A 20,320-nucleotide genomic window follows, 5' to 3' on the forward strand; every position below is an offset into this window, starting at 1 on the left:
TCTGTGTAGAAAAGAGCAGCTAGATGTACATTCATCAGCACAGAGTTAACCTTTGGTGGGAGGTTTTTTATAGTGAAATAAATACAGCCCAGTTTGTGGATCCCTTTCTTCGAATGTAATGGGTAGGCAGTTTCAAAATCATCGTAATACAGTATAATCTGTAGAGCATGTTGCTGTTGTGAAAACAGAGGATGGTTTTGGAAATATAATCCATCATTAATGTCTTTGTATAACCCAGCTTGTGTTTGTTTCTCATGCAAGAAGCATTATCTAACTTCTTTATTTTTGAAAATTAATTTTATCGTACCTAAAATGGGCACATACATGTATTTGTCTCTGACAAACACCTGTAGTTCTGTCTACGTGTATCCAATCTTACACCAAGTACAAATTATTTAGGCTCAACTATTTCCCATCTTTCATCATAATATTTCTGTCTTTTTTTCTCAGTGTTACATTTTGAAAGGGGGTTATCTAATTGGTTTAAATTGTGCTCAACTCTTTTGTAAATGTCTGATTCCTTACTAGTAGTAGGGGTAGGGATGCACCGATACCACTTTTTTGGAAACGAGTACGAGTACGAGTACTTGCATTTCAGTACTCGCCGATACCGAGTACTTAATAAAAACATGATTTAAATTTACAGGTAACAGCTTTAGTCCTATAATTTAACAAAAAAACAACAACAAGGGACCAGTTTGGAATTAAGAACATTTATTTAAAATGAAAAGCATGTTGTATGCAACATATTACAGAATAAATAATTATAAAAAAACAAAATTGAATTTTAAATTTGTTCGTGTTTCTCTGTTTAGAAGTCTCACTAGCACAGTCACAGCTGGGATGACATCAGAGGCACTCGGCGCCTGTGATTAACCCCTTACATGCTGCTCAAACATAGACAAGTCTCAGACCGTGGTATCGGTCCCCGGTATCGGGGGACTTTTAACGAGTACGAGTAATTTAGAAAATGTGGTATCGAGGCCGATACCCGATACCGGTATCGGTGCATCCCTAGTTTGGAGTACTACTTCTCTTGCTTGACTCTGAACATGACTGACAACTTCCTCAACAGAACAAATTATTGTTTGAACAGCACTTTCAGTAAGACCAGAAGTGAGCGACAGTAGATCCACACATTCCAACAAGCGAGTCCTGTGAAATAACAGTGGGAACCTATGATATAGATGCAGAAGTAGATGGTTGATCACTAAAAAAGTCTCCTTGAGAATGTGTTTGTTGGACAACTTCCTGTTCCGTCCCTACATGTTTATTGTGACAACGACTATGTGCATTATGGAGATGTTTTCAAAAGCCATTGTAAGTACAAAAGGACGAAAAACATCCCTGCTCTCCACATTTTAAACGCAGATTTTTGTTTGGATATAAACCATGATGACATTTTAAATGTTGACAAGGGCTGAACAATTTTTGTGGCATGTTTTACAAACAAAGCATTTGGACATTGTCAAACAGTTTTTTTAAACCCTCCTACAAGCTTGTGGACCTTGTGGGCATTTTAACGGTCTCGCAGCAGACGGGCTCTCAGTTCCTTGACTCGAGGGCTTTCTTTTATGTTTCCAACATCAATGTTGTAGATTGTGATTTGAATGAAGGTGTAAAAACTGGAAAGAGCTTCATCATATGAGAGGCTGAAGACAAAGTGTGCTTTGAATAGCCCATCGAAAGCAGCCACTGAAGTTGGAGGATCACATGGGATAGCTGTCTGGTCTACAACGATGAAGAACCTCTGAATGTTCTTCTTTTGCTCACAAATGCAGAGAAGGAAGGGCTGCCTGGTCTCAGCTTTCTCCAGGAAAGTAGTGAGACTGACTCCTTCCTGGAACTTGAATAGCACATTTCAGTCATGAGTAACAACATTTTTTCATCTGTTTGGCTTGCATATAAGGTCTATGGGCCCAAGCAAGTAACCCGTCTTAACACAAATGGATCCAAGTAGCATAAAACACAGTAATGCTTTATTAAGGTCAATTATGGAGTTCCACAGGGTTCAGTGCTAGGACCAATTCTGTTTACATTATACATGATTCCCCTAGGCCAGGGGTCTGCAACCTTTAACACCCAACAGGGTGACAGGACAGGCAAAAAAACATCAGAGGACTATGCTTAACAGTATTTGCAATTACTAACAAGTAAGTCTGTGTAAAGAAAGGAATGTTACCTTCTACCAGTGTCCGACTTCTCCCTTCCTTCTCCCTAAATCTAACTGGTCACATTTTCAGTCCAACCTGTACACTCCTTTGGTGCGTACAGACGTGCTCCTAAAAATCAATTTGTCGTGAGCTCCAGGAGAGTTTCTGGCTTCCCATAAAGGCATTGCCATCCACTGTTGGAAAAGATCTTAAATGCTTCACCCTCAGAATGCTTAACCGAGGTGAGAATCGCCAGCCAGCCTGTATTAATCACATCTGACTTGCATATCTGAGCAGCTTAATTGCATGGAGAGAAATGTCAGGAAACAAATGAGTCTAACATGTCAATGTGTTAATTCTGCTATCGATTTCATTGTGCGCTATTCACCCTCTTAGTTCATTAAAGCTGACCTGTCAGACCACACACACACACACACACACACACACACACACACACAAGCCCGTTCAGCTATCTTAGTGAGGATCTTCATTGACATAATGGTTTCCCTAGCCCCTTACCCTAACCATAACCATTAAAATGAATGCCTAACCCTAATCCTTACCCTAAACCTAACCATAACGTAGTCGTAACCCTGACAGTAAAACCACATTTTGAGCCTCAAAAAGGCCTTCAAACTTGTGAGGACCGGTGAGTGTGTCCTCACATGGTGTAGTTGAGATCTGGATGAGGCCTTCAGACCCTCCAGTGAAGGCAGATGGCTGGACGGGCCCCTCAGAACCTCCAGCAAAGGTAGACGACAGCTGTCGCGCTTCTCCAGAACCCCCAGCAGGAACAGACAACAGCTGGATGGGCCCCTAGGTCTACCTCCACCCAAGAAGACCCCTAGCTGAACAGATAGCTGAACTGTGGGAAGAGCTAATGGCTGCTGAGCAGGAGACGGAGCGGCAAACTGAGCTGCAGGTGGTTGAGCAGCTTACTGAGCTGCAGGTGGTTGAGCGGCTAACTGAGCTGCAGGTGGTTGAGCAGCTTACTGAGCTGCAGGTGGTTGAGCGGCTAACTGAGCTGCAGGTGGTTGAGCGGCTAACTGAGCTGCAGGTGGTTGAGCGGCTAACTGAGCTGCAGGTGGTTGAGCAGCTTACTGAGCTGCAGGTGGTTGAACAGAGGCCTGAGCTAGTGACTGAACAGGGGCCTAAGCTATTGGTGGAGTGGAGGCTGCTGTAGATGGAGCAGATGGCCGAACCGCAGTCTGCTTAGCTTCAGGCTGGGCAGCTGACTGAGCTTCAGGCTGGGCTAAAATCTGAGCTACAGTATTAGCAGTCTCACAGTTCTTTGAAAAACCAACAGACGGAGTGGAAAAATTTAAAATTGTCCTTTCTGCTCACCACAGCCGGCTGTTGAGCAGCCCGGGAATCCGGCTGCAGTGAGGAGCGCCGGCGCTGGTGCCGGCAGTGGGAAAAAAGGACCCAAAATGCAGGACTCTGTGTGGTGAACAGTGCATTTATTTACAGTTTAGTAAATGTAACACACAATAAATCCCCAGTGTGCTCCCTTGACTCCGTGTTGTGCCTTCTCCCAAGTGTCTGTGCTTTGTTCTCTCTGCTCCTGTGTCTCCACACTCCCCGTTCTTGCTGCCCTCCTGTGCTCCACTCTCCTCCTGCACTGCAAAATGTAATATTGTGCTTAATTAAAAATATTAAGTTGACTGAACTCAATTTTTATCAACTTGCTACACTGTAATCCCTAACAGTTGTTCTAGCTCATAACTAATAAGCTCATAACACTCAAATGTCATTTTGTAGTTGAGCAAACTATAAAGTATTGAGCTCTGTTGGCCTTTATGCAACTTTAATTGAATAGGGCTCAATATTTTTTAGCTAATTTGTTTGGAACGCTCAAAAAGTTTAAGAAGCATGTATTAGTGACGTTCTGGTGGGTGGAGTCTTGTCGCTCCCTCAGGAAAGCTGAGTCGGCCATCTTGAATTTACCTTGATGCGGGGAAGATTTGGCTAGCCCGTGTGGATTAAGGGTCCCCAACTTCAAACCACCACCTTAATTTTTTCATCAGCAGCCCTGAATTTGGTAAGTCTAACGTGTTTTGTTTTGTTTACATTTATTTCGATAAACAGTCTTTTTTATTTTTAACTGGAAATATATTTGTACTTTGTGCACAGTCAATGTTTGTTATAAATAAATTTGAATCCAAGTAATTGTAACTTTAGAAGTTATCGAATGTGACAAATACGTAATGTTACTTCAAATTACAACGATGTAATGTTTTGGCGGTTTTCCGCGGGGACAACATTTCCCATAATGCATTGCATTCTTGGCCGGGAAGTTTACGTGACAGTTCTAGCTCCATGCATTTGAACTTTCTGCCAAAAGCCGAAAACTTGTTATCCCTGCTGTCCGTTGCTACCGGTTGTCGTATTCGCCGGTAATGTACGTGCGTATTGTGAGTATACTTATTTCAATAAGTGTCCGCGTTACACAGTCAGTAGTTCACGCTGTTGAGCTATGTGTATGTGTGCTAGCATGAAATGAACAACGCTAAACAACATGAGTGTGTTATCATGATGGTAATTAGGCACATGTTTGTATTTTTTCGTAGTCTCAAATATGTGGTTGTGAGATAATCTCGAAATCCTTTTAACAGTTTAGAGGGGTATTCCACAAAGCTATATATATTTGTTTTTGTAAAAATTGTTTTACATTTGGAAGTTTTTCCTTTGTGAGTTATTGAAGTATTTACAATGGAAACTTATTAATTTAAAATGTGTAGTACTACAAATATGGTTATCCAAAATACTGAATTTACCATCTATGTCTAGGGTAGGGTAGGGTTACCCTTTTAGATTGACAAGTTTAGCCCGTTACACAAAAAGTTTGGACACCCCTGATCTATAACAATGACAATCAGAATATGGCTATCCAACACTTTGTTTTTACTCTGCATTTGTGTAACTACTATTCTAATAGATATTGTATGTTCATCTAGGAACAGCATGATGTAAATATAAGTCGGTCCCTTGTCCTTCGTGCACTTCCTGTGTACCTGCATGAAGATGCCTCCAAGTAGGGCTGTTCGATATAACGATATATATCGGATGACAATATAAAAACGTCTATCGTTTCATTTTACGCTATCGTTTGTTTCGTGGTGTCGCAAAATAAACTGTTTACAGCAATATTTGTTCATGGTTTTGATGGTCACTGTGGTGGTTATATTAATTTCTTAAAGTTCTCTCTTTCTCTTATATTTTCTATAACCACACTACAGACGGACAAGCGCCTGTTTTTATGCGTTGTGGTTAGCAACAACGACGGTAACAGCATCGCGTGTCCGCTTCTTTATGTTCCACATAAACCTTTCACAGTAAAGCTCAAGATCCTGTTGAGACTTTTCAAAATAAACTGAATCACATGAAAGAGCAGATTATTTACGGATGAGAAGTAAAAAGCTAAAAAATAAAGCTTAGACTCAAACGTTAGAACAGGCTTTTCCCCGCAGCACGCCATGTAATAAATACTCACAAAGAAAACGGCGCCGTTACAACTTATGACTAAAAATGTATCGTTTCATGCATCGGTTAAAACACTCGACTCCAGCTACAGGACGCCCAGCTGGAAACACTTCACACAAGTCGAGCTGCCCGAGATTCACAGAATTTACAGAAAATGTTACATTTTTGTGATTTATATCGTTATCGGACGATAGAATTCTTATATCGGGATATGAGATTTTGGTCATATCGCACAGCCCTACCTCCAAGTTCTTCAGGACTTGTAGTACACTTGATGTAAGTGTACTGGCCTCTGCATCAACCCCTTTGCCTAGCTGTTCAGCCGAATATAGGACATCACTCAGAACTCAAGGAGAACCAGGGTGTATATCAGGAAGGATGTTCAACACAGTCCTCATCTGACTTGTTTTCTCCTGTCTATCAACTATTGTTGAATAAGATTGCAAGAAGATTGTTACGCATAAACCAGAAAACATGAAAATAGTTGAACGATTATTTACAAAAACAAATCCGCAGATAAAAACTATCTGCCTTTTAAAATTCAGGTGTTCTTTTTTTTGGGAGGTGCCATGTTGTGGTCAGACAAATGTTTAGTAAATAACAAAAACAAATATCTTGACATATATTTATTGTTAAAACATTTATTTAAACATATGTATTGAAACCAAACCCAAATTAAGAATATTGTAATGCGTCATGATGTATCGCAATATCAAATTAAATTGTTAACATTATAACCCTAAAAGAAACGTGCGACTCCTGAAGATTCACACCTCTAATCAATAGCATGATTTGTGTCCTTGAGGGGCTGAATGTTTGTTCCCTGTTATGTACAGCTGTATAAACCAGTACAAATCTGGATCCTCATTTCTCCTGCTTTTTGGGAGGTTCTGTGCACTAGACCTACAATACGCAAAGACTCTCGAGCATTTATTCACATGTATCCAGAAGGTTGTGATGTGCCTTGAATACAACAAACCACTGTTAGGTCGCTTACTGATGCAGAAGAATTTGTTCAGGTGAATCACACAACTCGTTAAGCTGAGTATTGAAGGGTTGGGTTTTTTTTGTTTGTTTTTAACCATTTTTTACCATTTGCCTCTTCTACCTCACATTTAAGATGAATGACTGTTCAGTTAATGCACTATTCATGTTTAATGTTCTGTTGCCTAATACGCTGATGCACTGCCTTGATGTTTGTTCCCTATGAAGTACAGCAGTGGAAACCAGTACTTTTTTTAATGTATTTAAAACAAGAAAGTGAGCTGCAGCTGTCAAGGTACACTACGTGTTAAATGTCTTAATGTTCTAATAACTGTAATTGCTGTTAATACTGAAAATGTTATTGAATTTTAGAATTGAGATGGAGACCCTTGGAGTCTTTTTCTTTTGTTTTATTTATGAAGCACTTTGTTATGAGTGAGCTTATTTGTGCCTTTTTAAAAGCACATTGTTTTGAATTAAAAAAGTTGTTAAATTGTCAGTGTTGTCATTTTCATGTTTTCTAACACTTTTAGCTGATTGTAATTTACTGGGCAAACAGTTTAGGATTATTTTTAAGCGTATTTCCCACAGGATTTTAAAATATTGAAAATTTTAAGTGTTATTTCCTACATTATAGGTTAAAAAAATATCAAAAAGTTTGAGTCTATTTCCCAGTGTATGAGTTGCAATATGTAAACATTTTTGAGTGTATTTCCCACCTCAACATTTTGAGTTTATTACTCCCTAATTATAAGTTGAGGAATGTCAACATTTATAAGTTAACATTGAGATAATTTAAGGCAACTGCAAATGTAATTTTTATTTTAGTTAAACTTAAAACTTTTAAAAACATCACTAAAAAGTTGTTGCGTAACAGATTACACAACAACTTTTGAGTTCAGTGAACTTATTAGGTTTTACAGTGTATTAACACTTTGTTTAAATAAGTTACCAGTACTTTCTATTAAAAGAAGATGATAAACTCAATTTACTTGAGTTCGATTAACTTAAAAAAAAAAAGTTCTTAGAACTCTACACAGAATCTGTGTTTTCTGACTTATCTTTATTGAGTTTGTATGATTCCACTGTTCAAAGACACACAGGATGTATTTTTATAGATAGTTTACATCTTAGTATTGTAATTTTTGAACAAATATCAAACAGAAGAAACAAATAAGCAGTGTATATAAGCATGCAATTGCTGCATGATTTCCAATTATTTATTAATGGTTAATGATTAATACAAACTAATTGGTTTTTTGAATCTTTAAGTCGGTGTCTTTATTTTATAGTAATTTTCATAACACCACATATCTTAAAATACATTACTAATTTCAGCTCAGTTTGAAATGTTTTCAGCAAATTGTAGGTCAAATGTCTTCAATCTCTCAAATAAAAAAATCTGATGTGGTGGTTTTACAGATATATGTAGTAATACAGACAGACAAAGAAAAAATTACATTAGGGTGTCAGCGGAAGGATAAAATAGCTCCTCCACCTAAAATTGGTGCAGATGAATCCGCTGGGACTTTGCGCTTAGTCTATTCAGGAACATGCCTGACCACACCCTGGTGCAACTGTACAGTACTTCAGCGATACTACTCGTTATTGTCAGTATCATCACAATTTTTGCCCTCGCGTCACTGCTTTGGTGAGTAAATTGTTTTTTCTTGCAGTATGGTTTGGTATCTTACAGTTTCTTGCAACTCAGTTTTAGGTTAGCTGTGATATTTAGCAATAATGTTAGCTCAGCTTTCAGCTTTAACGTATACGGACAGGGGTTTTTAGGGACTTCATTTCCATCCTTACAAATCATGGCAATATCCACATAATTCCTTATTTCTCAAGGCTGAAATAATGGAGAAGGTGGAAAATCACATTTAGATTTTTTTTCTTGCAAATAACTTCTTGTTCTTCTTGATTTATTGACGGCACATGCTTTTGAGTATCAATAACGTGTTTACTGTGAATTTAAGTCATTCTGTAACAACCTCGGCCATTTTCACATTTAACAAAATCATTCTTGTCTTAAAATCTTTTCGGCGGGTTTGATGCCATTAGCTGTTTCCGGCTAAAGAAAGAGTATTATTTCAAACTTGTTAGCCACGCTCCTTGGTGGGGCATATCCTATCCCAGCCAATTCCAGTTTCCAACAATGGTGGCAGCTACTTAATTTTAATATTACTTTTATTATTCTTTCTGCATCTCAAAATAAACTTCTCACATATTTTCAGGCGAGAATATAGCTGTGTAAACTTCAAATATCTGCTTGGTTTATCAAGACTTAACATATTTGCAAACGTGCTCCCACGTTTTCGGAGATGTCTGTTACCCTCCAGCTCGATAGTCAGACGGGGGTTCAAGGCTCACTAGAGCCGGCAAGAACAGCGGACTCCGACACATCGTTTTCAAACCCCCCGCGGTCTTTCGCTACTCAAGTTAAACATGATCTACAAGTCACTTAGATAACTATATTGTTTGGCTTTTATTAGTGTTTTATTTGTTCCTGAGTAAATCGGTTTGGCTGAGATTAAAGTTATAGTTTTCACACAGTTTTTAAACAGAAAACTGATTAAACAGAAGTGTGAGATAGTCTATATATATATATATATATATATATATACATATATTAGCGAGGAAGGAGCAGACGGTTGAGTTTATTAACTCAACTGAGACAGCTGATGACATAAATCTGAAGGCTAGACCAGCCCATTTAACCAAGCTATTGCAGGACATCACTTGCATGGCCAACGTAGACCGGGTCCTCCTAGGTTTTGGGACAGACCTTTGGTGTTCGGCTTTATAACAAGTCCACAAGAGTGTGGAGAACTAGTCCGAGCTAATAAGTGAAATCCAGAGCTGAATCTCATGGGTTTCAGGAGCCTGAGGATGTAAGAGGTTGCAGACTGAGGCAGAGCTGTGTGGATGCGGAATGGGTGAGAGGCCCATTGGAGGCTAATGTGGCTAATTAAGTTTTACAGTCGTACTTTTCAGGTATTTATTAATGTTTTTTGTTTATTATGGCCCACTACAAGGTTAGTTTCATGTCGTTTATCAGTCCTTTTCTGCAGGGGAGCAAACTCATGTCTAGTAATTGTGGTTTAAACATCTTCAGTTGTATTTCTTTAACTAAAAATATCTTTGAGGACAATTCCTAATGTCAAATTACCTGTAAAATTCTTCTCGGGACAAATTGCATGTGCATTGAGCTTTCAATTTCAGGTGTCCAAATTGTGTTAAAAAAATACAGTGGGGCAAAAAAGTATTTAGTCAGCCACCGATTGTGCAAGTTCCCCCACTTAAAATGATGACAGAGGTCAGTAATTTGCACCAGAGGTACACTTCAACTGTGAGAGACAGAATGTGAAAAAAAAATCCATGAATTCACATGGTAGGATTTGTAAAGAATTTATTCGTAAATCAGGGTGGAAAATAAGTATTTGGTCACCTCAAACAAGGAAAATCCCTGGCTCTCACAGACCTGTAACGTCTTCTGTAAGAAGCTTTTCTGTCCCCCACTCGTTACCTGTATGAATGGCACCTGTTTGACCTCATCATCTGTATAAAAGACACCTGTCCACAGCCTCAACCAGTCAGACTCCAAACTCCGCCATGGCCAAGACCAAAGAGCTTTCGAAGGACACCAGGAAAAGAATTGTAGACCTGCACCAGACTGGGAAGAGTGAATCTACAATAGGCAAGCAGCTTGGTGTGAAAAAATCAACTGTGGGAGCAATCATCAGAAAATGGAAGACATACAAGACCACTGATAATCTCCCTCGATCTGGGGCTCCACGCAAGATCTCATCCCGTGGGGTCAAAATGATCATGAGAACGGTGAGCAAAGATCCCAGAACCACACGGGGGGACCTGGTGAATGGTCCCAGCTCTCTGCAGGTCAAAGTAACAAAGGTCACCATCAGTAACACACTACAACGGCAGGGAATCAAATCCCGCAGTGCCAGACGTGTTCCGCTGCTGAAGCCAGTGCATGTCCAGGCCCGTCTGAAGTTTGCCAGAGAGCACATGGATGATACAGCAGAGGATTGGGAGAATGTCATGTGGTCAGATGAAACCAAAGTAGAACTTTTTGGTATAAACTCAACTCGTCGTGTTTGGAGGAAGAAGAATACTGAGTTGCATCCCAAGAACACCATACCTACTGTGAAGCATGGGGGTGGAAACATCATGCTATGGGGCTGTTTTTCTGCCGAGGGGACAGGACGACTGATCCGTGTTAAGGACAGAATGAATGGGGCCAAGTATCGTGAGATTTTGAGCCAAAACCTCCTTCCATCAGTGAGAACTTTGAAGATGAAACGAGGCTGGGTCTTCCAACATGACAATGATCCAAAACACACCGCCCGGGCAACAAAGGAGTGGCTCCGTAAGAAGCATTTGAAAGTCCTGGAGTGGCCTAGCCAGTCTCCAGACCTCAACCCCATAGAAAATCTGTGGCGGGAGTTGAAAGTCCGTGTTGCTCGGCGACAGCCCCAAAACATCACTGCTCTTGAGAAGATCTGCATGGAGGAATGGGCCAAAATACCAGCTACTGTGTGTGCAAACCTGGTAAAGACCTATAGTAAACGTTTGACCTCTGTTATTGCCAACAAAGGTTATGTTACAAAGTATTGAGTTGTATTTTTGTTATTGACCAAATACTTATTTTCCACCCTGATTTACGAATAAATTCTTTACAAATCCTACCATGTGAATTCATGGATTTTTTTTTCACATTCTGTCTCTCACAGTTGAAGTGTACCTCTGGTGCAAATTACTGACCTCTGTCATCATTTTAAGTGGGGGAACTTGCACAATCGGTGGCTGACTAAATACTTTTTTGCCCCACTGTAAATGTTTCCACATTTAGTTTTAATTTGTCATTCAGATCTTTACCTGCTGATTCATTTATATGCCAGGAGCTCATTAAGCAGACAGAAGGTCCTATTCGAGTAGATCATGCAAAATAATTATTTTATATTGTTTCAAATCTTGAAATAGTCCACTGAACATTTACTAAAAGTATATTGACTATATATATATATATATATATATATATATATATATATATATATATATGTCCCATATTAAGTTTAAAGTAATATTAGATTTTTCTTTTTTTCTTTTGTTTTTGTTTTTAATGTTTGCGTTTAATTGCTGTACACCTTCCCTCTTCAGTCGTAAACTGATGGTGGGAATACCATACATTCAACAATCCCAGCAGTAAAGGTATTTTTACCTACACAATAAAAAAGCTTTAGGAATTTGTATTTTTGTAAAAGCTGTAGTAAAAGTTGTAATAACAGCTGTTAATGTAATTCACGCTATTGGATTTCTAAATTTTCAGTCTCACAAAAATAGAGATGCATGCTTTGTTTCTTCTAACTATTAGAACATTTAATTAACTTTATACTTTCTTTTTTTATATTTTACTTGAAATGAGCCATCTCATTTATTTGCACATCTCAACAGTTTTGAGGTAATCATTTGGTTTTTTTAATGGTCTATTTGATTTTGAGCGAGCTGCTATTATTAGGTATCATTTCTTTTCAGATTTATTAAGTACATCATCAACAACATCAAGATCTTCGAATGCAGTGGACTTGTAAGTATTGCACATTCTGTGCTGAAAAAAAGAGGCTTAAAACATGGGATCCATACACAGACATCACCACTTCTTTGCCTCTATAAAGACTGTCTGTACACATTTAAATCTTTTAATGCACTCAAGGTACACCTATCAATGTGGCATGCCCAAAAGGACGGAGGTAAAGGGAGGAAAATTACTTCCCTTTGCCAGCTGTGTGACTTTGTGGAGCCTTGCAATAAAGTGGACCTTTTCACCCATTTGCGAAGACATTTAAAGCTGAAGCAAAAAGTCAGTTTTCCATATCAGGGCTGTAACTTTAAGAGCAATATTTATTCCACCTTCAATGCAAACAGAAGAAAAGAGCATAAGCTTGACAGTGAGATGATATTCAAATCTCAAATTGTTTCAGAGAATGTCTCAGAGGAGCCTTGGACTAATAGACCTGAGGACACTGTGACTGTTAAACCCGAGGACAGTGATTCTGATGCTGCTGATACAGCATTCAGATTAACATCTGACGAAAATGTAGAAGATTTGGAGAGACCGTTGGAACATAATGCAGCTGCTCTGTTCTTGAAAATGACCTCGGTTTTTAACAACTCTGAAACTGCCCTGCAAGATGTTATAGAGCAGATAAACCGAATTCATTTGCTGTCACAGCCATTAATCCATTCCTCTATTCAAAGAATACTACATCAGTCTGATTACTATTTAGTGAACGAGATAGTTAAGGTAGTAACTGATAATAATGCATTCCTGAAATGCATTTCTAGTAGAGGATCATTGTCAACTACCAGCAAGCAAACAGCATACATTTTAAGAGAATTTTCTGTGGTAATGCCCATTGAGTATACGGTGAAGAAAGACAAGCACACATTTTTGTATGTCCCTATACTGAAAATGCTGCAGACAATTCTAAGCAATAGGGACATCTTGGATAAGGCCATGTCATCTGAGTCAAATGTGACACAGGGTTACAAGTCATACAAAGATGGCTTTCGATTCAAAGACAATCATCTCTTGACAGAAGAAGAGTTCAGAATAACTCTTTGCTTGTACATTGATGACTTTGAGGTTGCTAATCCCTTGGGAACTTCAAAAAGAAAACACAAACTTTGTGCCATTTACTGGGTTCTTGGCAATTTGCACCCTAAATATCGCTCGTCTCTTCACTCTATTCAGCTTGCCCTGCTCTGCAAGGTCAGTTACATCAAAGAATACGGCTATAGTGAAATTCTTCACCCTCTCGCTCAGGACCTAGTTTCCCTGGAGCAACATGGTGTATATGTTGAGCAGTTAGGTGTATATGTTGAGCAAAGGCACTGTGTTATTTGTCGCAGCAGACGATTTAGCTGCCCATTCTTTGGGAGGGTTCTTTGAAAGCTTCACAGTCAGTCGGATGTGCAGATTCTGCATGGCAAAGCGGGAAGAAATTCAGCTCAAGGAAGTGCGGACAGGCACATTTCAACCAAGAACTAAAGAAAGTCATGACAGGCATGCACTTGACGTTTTGGAGGATTCTACCATGTCTCAAGAATATGGTGTGAAAGGAAATTGCCCTCTTACTGTAAGCTTGGAACATTTTCATGTTGTTGATGGGTACCCTCCAGACCTTTTGCATGATCTCCTTGAGGGTGTTGTTCCACTTGAATTAGCCTTGTGTTTGAAGGGTCTCATATCAAAAGGATATTTCACTCTTGAAGTCTTGAATGCGGCAATCAAACAATTTCCATATGCATTTTCAGACAGAACAAATCAACCACAGCTCATCAAAGAACTTTTACTCCAAGCGAACAATTGGAGGAAATGGTCATGAAAATTGGACACTTCTCCGACTTTTGCCACTACTAGTTGGTCATCGCATTCCTGAGGGGGATGAAATCTGGGAGGTTTTGATGAGCTTTAAAGATGTAGTTGAATTGTCATTGTCTGCAAGCTTTACAGAGGAAACCATGTACTTTCTTGACTGCAAGATTGCAGAACATAGACATCTATTTCAAAAAGTGTTCCCGAATGAAACAATAAGGCCAAAGCACCACTACATTGACCACTACCCTCAATTAATCCAACAGTTTGGTCCATTGTCTGCTATGTGGACAATGTGTTTTGAAGGAAAACACAAATTTGAAGTTGTGCTCACAATTTCAAGAACATAGCACTTACTTTGGCTATGAGGCACCAAAAAATGATGTCCTTCCATTTGTCATCAGCCTCTTTTTTAAGGCATCTGTTGAAATTGACAAAGTAAAGTCTGTGATGGTTGATTCATTTCCTGAAAATGTGCAAGTATCTTTTTCACAGGAATGCTCAGCAGAACACAGTCCTTGTGGCATCTTCTGCATGTGTGCATGGCATTAAATACAGTGCTGATACGGTCGTTTCTGTTGGATCTTGCTCGGGACTCCCAGATTTCAGACAAATAACAAAGATTGTGGTGATCAATACTGAGCTATTATTTGTCTGCAGACTCATGACCTCATGGTATCATGAGCATTTTAGAGCCTATGAGCTCTGTGGCAACCATTTGTCCACTGTCTCAGTCACTGAGTTGTGTGAGCTGAATGATCCTTTCCCCCTGTCACTTTACAAAGTGAAAGGAAGACAGCTTATTACAACCAAGCGGTACATATTATGTTGAGTGACAGTAACTTAAATGTATTTCATACATGTCTCTTTTCTCAGGATCACTTAAATATGGACCAAGGAATGTTGCTCAGAGTTGTCATCAGTGATGATAATATTAGAAAGTTGATGTTGAGTAAGAGACCAGATTCTATTGAAGACCTGAAAGATCAGTTGAAGAATCAACTGTCGCTGCAGTATGACTTTAAACTACAGTATGAAGATGAAGACTTCAATAATGCCCTCTGCAATTTAACTGAAATAGGAGACTTGCCTGAAAAAGCAACACTGAAAATCCTCCCTCTCATCACTCTTAATCTAAGAAGTGATTCATCACCCAACACATCATCAGACAGAGTGCAGCACAGCAGACATTGAGATCCTGTCAGCTTGTGGGACATCACATTCACTAAGAGAACAGTGGCCGGACTTTAATATACCCAATTTCTCAGTAGATGTTGAGTACAGACTTAGACAGGGAGCTCTTGCCTTCATGAAAGATGGGGCACGAATGACTGGATCAAGAGACAAAGCCGAATTGCCATAATTCCCATTAGCTTTATAGGATGAATTTCAATACTTATTATTTTAAAGAACCTTAAGGATTTATTGATGGAAAGTATTACCTTTGTCACCAAGTGTTCTAATTGCTAGTCTCTGCTGGAAGACATTATACAATAACCAAATATTTTGCTCTTTTCTCTACCCCTCCTTCCTTTCTACTTTTTAAGATATTTGCTGAGTTCTTTAGAATTACCAGCAAGAACCTAGAGGGAGACTTCTTTGAGACTTTGGACCAGCTCACCCCACGTTTTATTGAAATATTCAAGTCCAAAAAAGGAACTGCTAGGCCGAAACTGACCAAGCTATTGCAGGACATCACTGATTTTGTGAGTATTTTCTTATTGAAATTTTATTATTTTCATCGTGGCAAAATTGTTTCTTTTTACTAATATTTTCTCTATTCTGTTATTAGACGCAAGATGTCACTGCACTGCGTTCTGTTGTCCTAAAAGGCATCCCGATCATTCTTGGTGATGACGCCACTAAATTTTACAAGACGTGCTTTGTAAATATATGCACACAACAATGCTTTCGTCTCCATTTCAAAGATCATATCCACTACTAACACAAACACAGCTGTGTTTATACCGTATATGTTGTACTGTTTAGCTTTTGAACAGAAAAATATTTTGGTTGCACGTTAACAGATAGGTATGAAAACAACCTATATTTAATTAAAAAGTAAGAAATTACTTTGTAATGTCAGAGAAACTAGATTGCAGGGAATGGCCAGTAGTCATGTTTATAAATGTGTAGCTTTTGTTTAATATACTTGGTTGGATTGTCATTTATGCTTAGAAATATATACTCATATATGCTTTGAGGTATATAATCAATTGTATAATGATAGAAGTCTTATCCTTAGCAGTCTGCAAAGACTGTGTGCCTTCCAGAGTGTTTTGGCTTGCACACACATCCTAGGGTCATGAGAAAGGTCGTACCTTCTCTTTCTGATCTATACTATGGGAGGACACCTACTCTGTGGCTACGTCCACACGTACCCGGGTATTTTTGAAAACGCAGATTTTTCTATGCGTTTGCACCTTTTGTCCACACGTAAACGGCGTTTTCGGTCACTGAAAACGTAGATTTTTAAAAACTCCGGCCAGGGTGGAAATTTTTGAAAACTCAGTTTTTGCATTTACGTGTGGACGAGAAAAACGCAGAAAACGCAGCGTCAAAGGTGTGCGCATTTTTTGACGTCACACTGTGCGCCACGTTATTGTTTCGGTGAAATGAATTTCTACAATACTGTTACTGTTAATTGTTCTCTCTGCAATGTTTAAATGCTTACATATACACACACAGTTACTGTCCCTCCACACATACGACTCGGTTCTGCTTCTATGCCCCAGCTTTGTTTACTTTTTCCCGCCGAGGCTTCTAGACTTCTGATTGGCCAACATTTCTACACGGTTAGGAATATAGCGCCACCTGTTGTTTTGGCATGTTCCTAGCAGCGTTTTCCTTCATTTCTGCATTTACGTGTGGACAGGATTATTTTTTAAAATGGAAACGGAAAATCTCTGTTTTCAAAAATACCCGTGTACGTGTGGACGTAGCCTCAATCTCGCGGCCCATGTCACCTCTACTTGCGGCCCACATGATGAAATATCTTTAAAAATTATTTAAAAAATTATTTAATATGAAGGCAACAGGCAGAGTGTTACAGGTGTAGCCCTAAAGAATGTAGCCTGATGGGTAGTGTAGTCCATGTTGCAGGGAGAATGGACACGAACCCGACGTATTAGCCAGAGGTCCCTTTACTACGGTTCAGAGCCGCAGACCTGTTTTATATACGCGAGGAATAGTTTTCTATACGAGATCGGTGCAAAAAGTGCAGCCTTACCTAATGTCCACCTACTGTTACTCATTTTAAATTATATTATAAATCACACAGCAATAGGACATTCATGTAGTTGTAAAAAGCATGATAATATATTAAGTAATCCAAAGTATTCAGAATACGTTACTCTCATTGAGTAACGTAACGGAATACAGTACAAATTATATTTTGGGGCATGTAATCTGTAATCTGTTGTGGAATACATTTTAAAAGTAACCTTCCCAACACTGGTGAAATGATGTACGATGTGTCTGTGAAGGTTCTCAGTCATCCAGGTCATTGTAGTCAAAGGAGCTTGCAAAGAAAAGCGTCTGGACTTCTTTAAGTTACTTGAAGACGTTTCACCTCTCATCCGAGAAGCTTCTTCAGTTCTAAGGTCAAATGGTGGAGAGTCCCAGATATAAACCTAGTGGGAGTTTCCCCCCCACAGAGGGACAAAAGGACCCCCTGATGATCCTCTAATCGCCTGAGCCAAGGTGTGAAACTGGGTGTGGGTCCCAATCAGCCAGAGTTTCGGGTGAGTTCATTGTGAAACCTGGCCCCACCTTATCATGTGAATTCCTGAGGTCAGATGGCCCAGGATGTGAGTGGGCGTTAAGGCGTCTGGGGAGGGATCTCAAAACTGGATTATAGATAGAGAGTTGGTGTCGTAAACCACCGCCTCTGTTCAAAGATGGTCGCTCACAGTGGACATAGATGCTTCTTTCACTCCTCTGGTTTGTTTTTTTTTTTTTTGGTTTACCCGTGTACGTCTGGACGTAGCCTAAATCTGCTTAAGTATAAGAGCCCTTTGTTTAGGTCAGACGTTCCCAAAGTGTGGGGCCCGCCCCCTAGGGGGGGCGCAGAGCCATTGCAGGGGGGGCGCGGCATGAAAAGGGAAAAAAAACCAAAAACAACGCTTGGACACTGCTAGCATGGGCGCCCACGCAAAGGCAAAGCAGGAGATGAAGCATAGCTGAATATGTTTCCAAACCAACTTCATTCTAAGCCAAAGACTAGAAAATATGGTGAAGCATATCTTCCCTTTGGCTTCACCTGCACAAGTGCTGAGGTAGGTCTCCTTGCAGGATTGGTTTTCCCTTTGTTGGGAGCAGCGCTGGGCTGTTTAAATCATGGACAAACAGTATCCCACATTCTTGATTTGTAGTTCACAAACACTTGTTGTAATGACTAACTACTCCTGACATTTTGGAGATGTTAGCTCTTTATACAGTAAAGTTACAGCTGGATACAAATAATATCAGGCTGATCCTGCCACAATTTGTTCCCCGGTTCAAATCACGGACAAACAGGATCCAACAGTTGTTTATGTTTTTGAACCCATTTTGCAGACGGATTTTTTGAAAAATGTATTGATAGCAATGTTGAATATTATTACACAGAAAAAAACAACTACATGTAAAATAATTACACCGTGACGCCTCTGCCTTTGTAAATGGAGGGACAGTAACTGCATGTATATGTAAGTGTGTAAAACCTGCAGATAGTCAGATTAACAGTATTTCGTCTCTACCTGCCATTCTGCAATTCATCTCATGTAAACAATAACGTGGCGCACAGCGTGACGTGAAAAAAGGCACATACCTTTGACATTGCATGACGAACTCTGTATTCCTCGTCCAGTAAACGCAAAAAAGGAGTTTTAAAAAAATCTCCATTCTCGGTGATTCGAAACGCCGTTTACGTGTGGACGAAACAGCTGCGTTTTCAAAAATACCCGTGTAGGTGTGGACATAGCGTAAAAGAGTTAGTAGTTTATTTTCTTACTACCTGTAATTTATTGCAGATTACTTGTAATTATTTGCTTAATTGTTTACTAAATGTTTGAGGTGTGAAATAAACCGCAATGGAGCAAAATATGGGTGTGTGTGGTTGGAGGATGTGTTCGTGCGTGCGTGCGCGTGCGTGCGCGCGCGTGAGGGGGGGCGCGAACATTTTTCTTGTAAAACAAGGGGGGCCCAGCAAAAAAAGTTTGGGAACCACTGGTTTAGGTGGACCGCTGGGCTCCTAGCACCAGCTTTGGGGAGTCGTTCACAGGTTAACATCTTGACACACACACGCATAACTACACATACACACAGACGGTACTCTTTGTTCACATGTATGCCTATGTAAGACGTCATATGTTAATGAGACTATACATATTCATGTAGCCACAATAAAGAGCAGTGCTACGGGGGAGGTAACTGAGAGTGACTGGGGTTCGAACGTCAGGAACGGCGCTCGTCACGGTTCTCTCCCTCGTGCACGAGCAACACAAAGAGCTCTGGTGACTTGTGTCTTGTTTTTGCCATTGTAGTAGAATTGTCTTGGCGTTCCAGCAATAGGTCTGTGCTAGACAAACCTATCAGCATTCATGCTTATTTTGTATACATGTACAGTACTTTTTTGGAAGCAGTGCTTCAGTGCATATTAAGTAGCAAAGATAAAATGTTTTCTTATCAAGAGCAAATGTAGTAGGTAGCAAACATGACTTGGTGCTGACAGCATGTGTGTTTTATTGCAGGATACCGACATCAATGAGGCCCTGGCATCAGTCACAGTTGGTGTTCTGAGTGAAGACGATCCCCCGCAGGGTTCAAGCTCAGGCTATCTCCATCCTACCTCACTGCCATTGTCATTGAGGGAAATCTGGTCATGGACAACATTAAAGACTTCCCTCAGGCGGTTTGCCTATTATTTGGACTTACCTATGCTTTACACTTGGATTTCCCAAAGTACATGGCACATACACTCAGATTTATTCAGACAGTAATGCCTGGTTTGGGAAACAAAACTCTTTCTCCAAAACTACAAAGCCTCAGAAACAGTCTAATGATCTAGATAACCCAGTGGATTACTTGTCAGACTAAAGCTAATAATCAGCGAGTAGTCGTCAGACAGGATTTGGCAATTGTTTTATTCATTATTGTATTCTTGTGATATACTTTGCAAAATTCATAGCTATTTCCTCTAAGGTGAGGTCAGGCTGGCTTTACCAGTACAGTTCAGTTCAGTACTGTTAAAGCACTTGTTCATATTTAAACCTTTAGCATGGAATGCAAAGAAGATGGCAGCATTTGTGACCACAAAAGTTGA

General features: G+C 39.7%; 1 pseudogene; it reads left to right on the forward strand.

Annotated features, from left to right (window-relative positions):
• The first annotated feature begins 3,033 nt into the window (after nt 1-3,033).
• LOC118455333 (uncharacterized) lies at nt 3,034-20,065 on the forward strand (annotated as a pseudogene).
• Nucleotides 20,066-20,320: the final 255 nt, after the last annotated feature.

Source organism: Neolamprologus brichardi, chromosome 9 (assembly GCF_056152115.1).
Source record: "Neolamprologus brichardi isolate AB-2024 chromosome 9, ASM5615211v1, whole genome shotgun sequence".
NCBI classification, from domain to species: Eukaryota; Metazoa; Chordata; class Actinopteri; order Cichliformes; family Cichlidae; genus Neolamprologus; species Neolamprologus brichardi.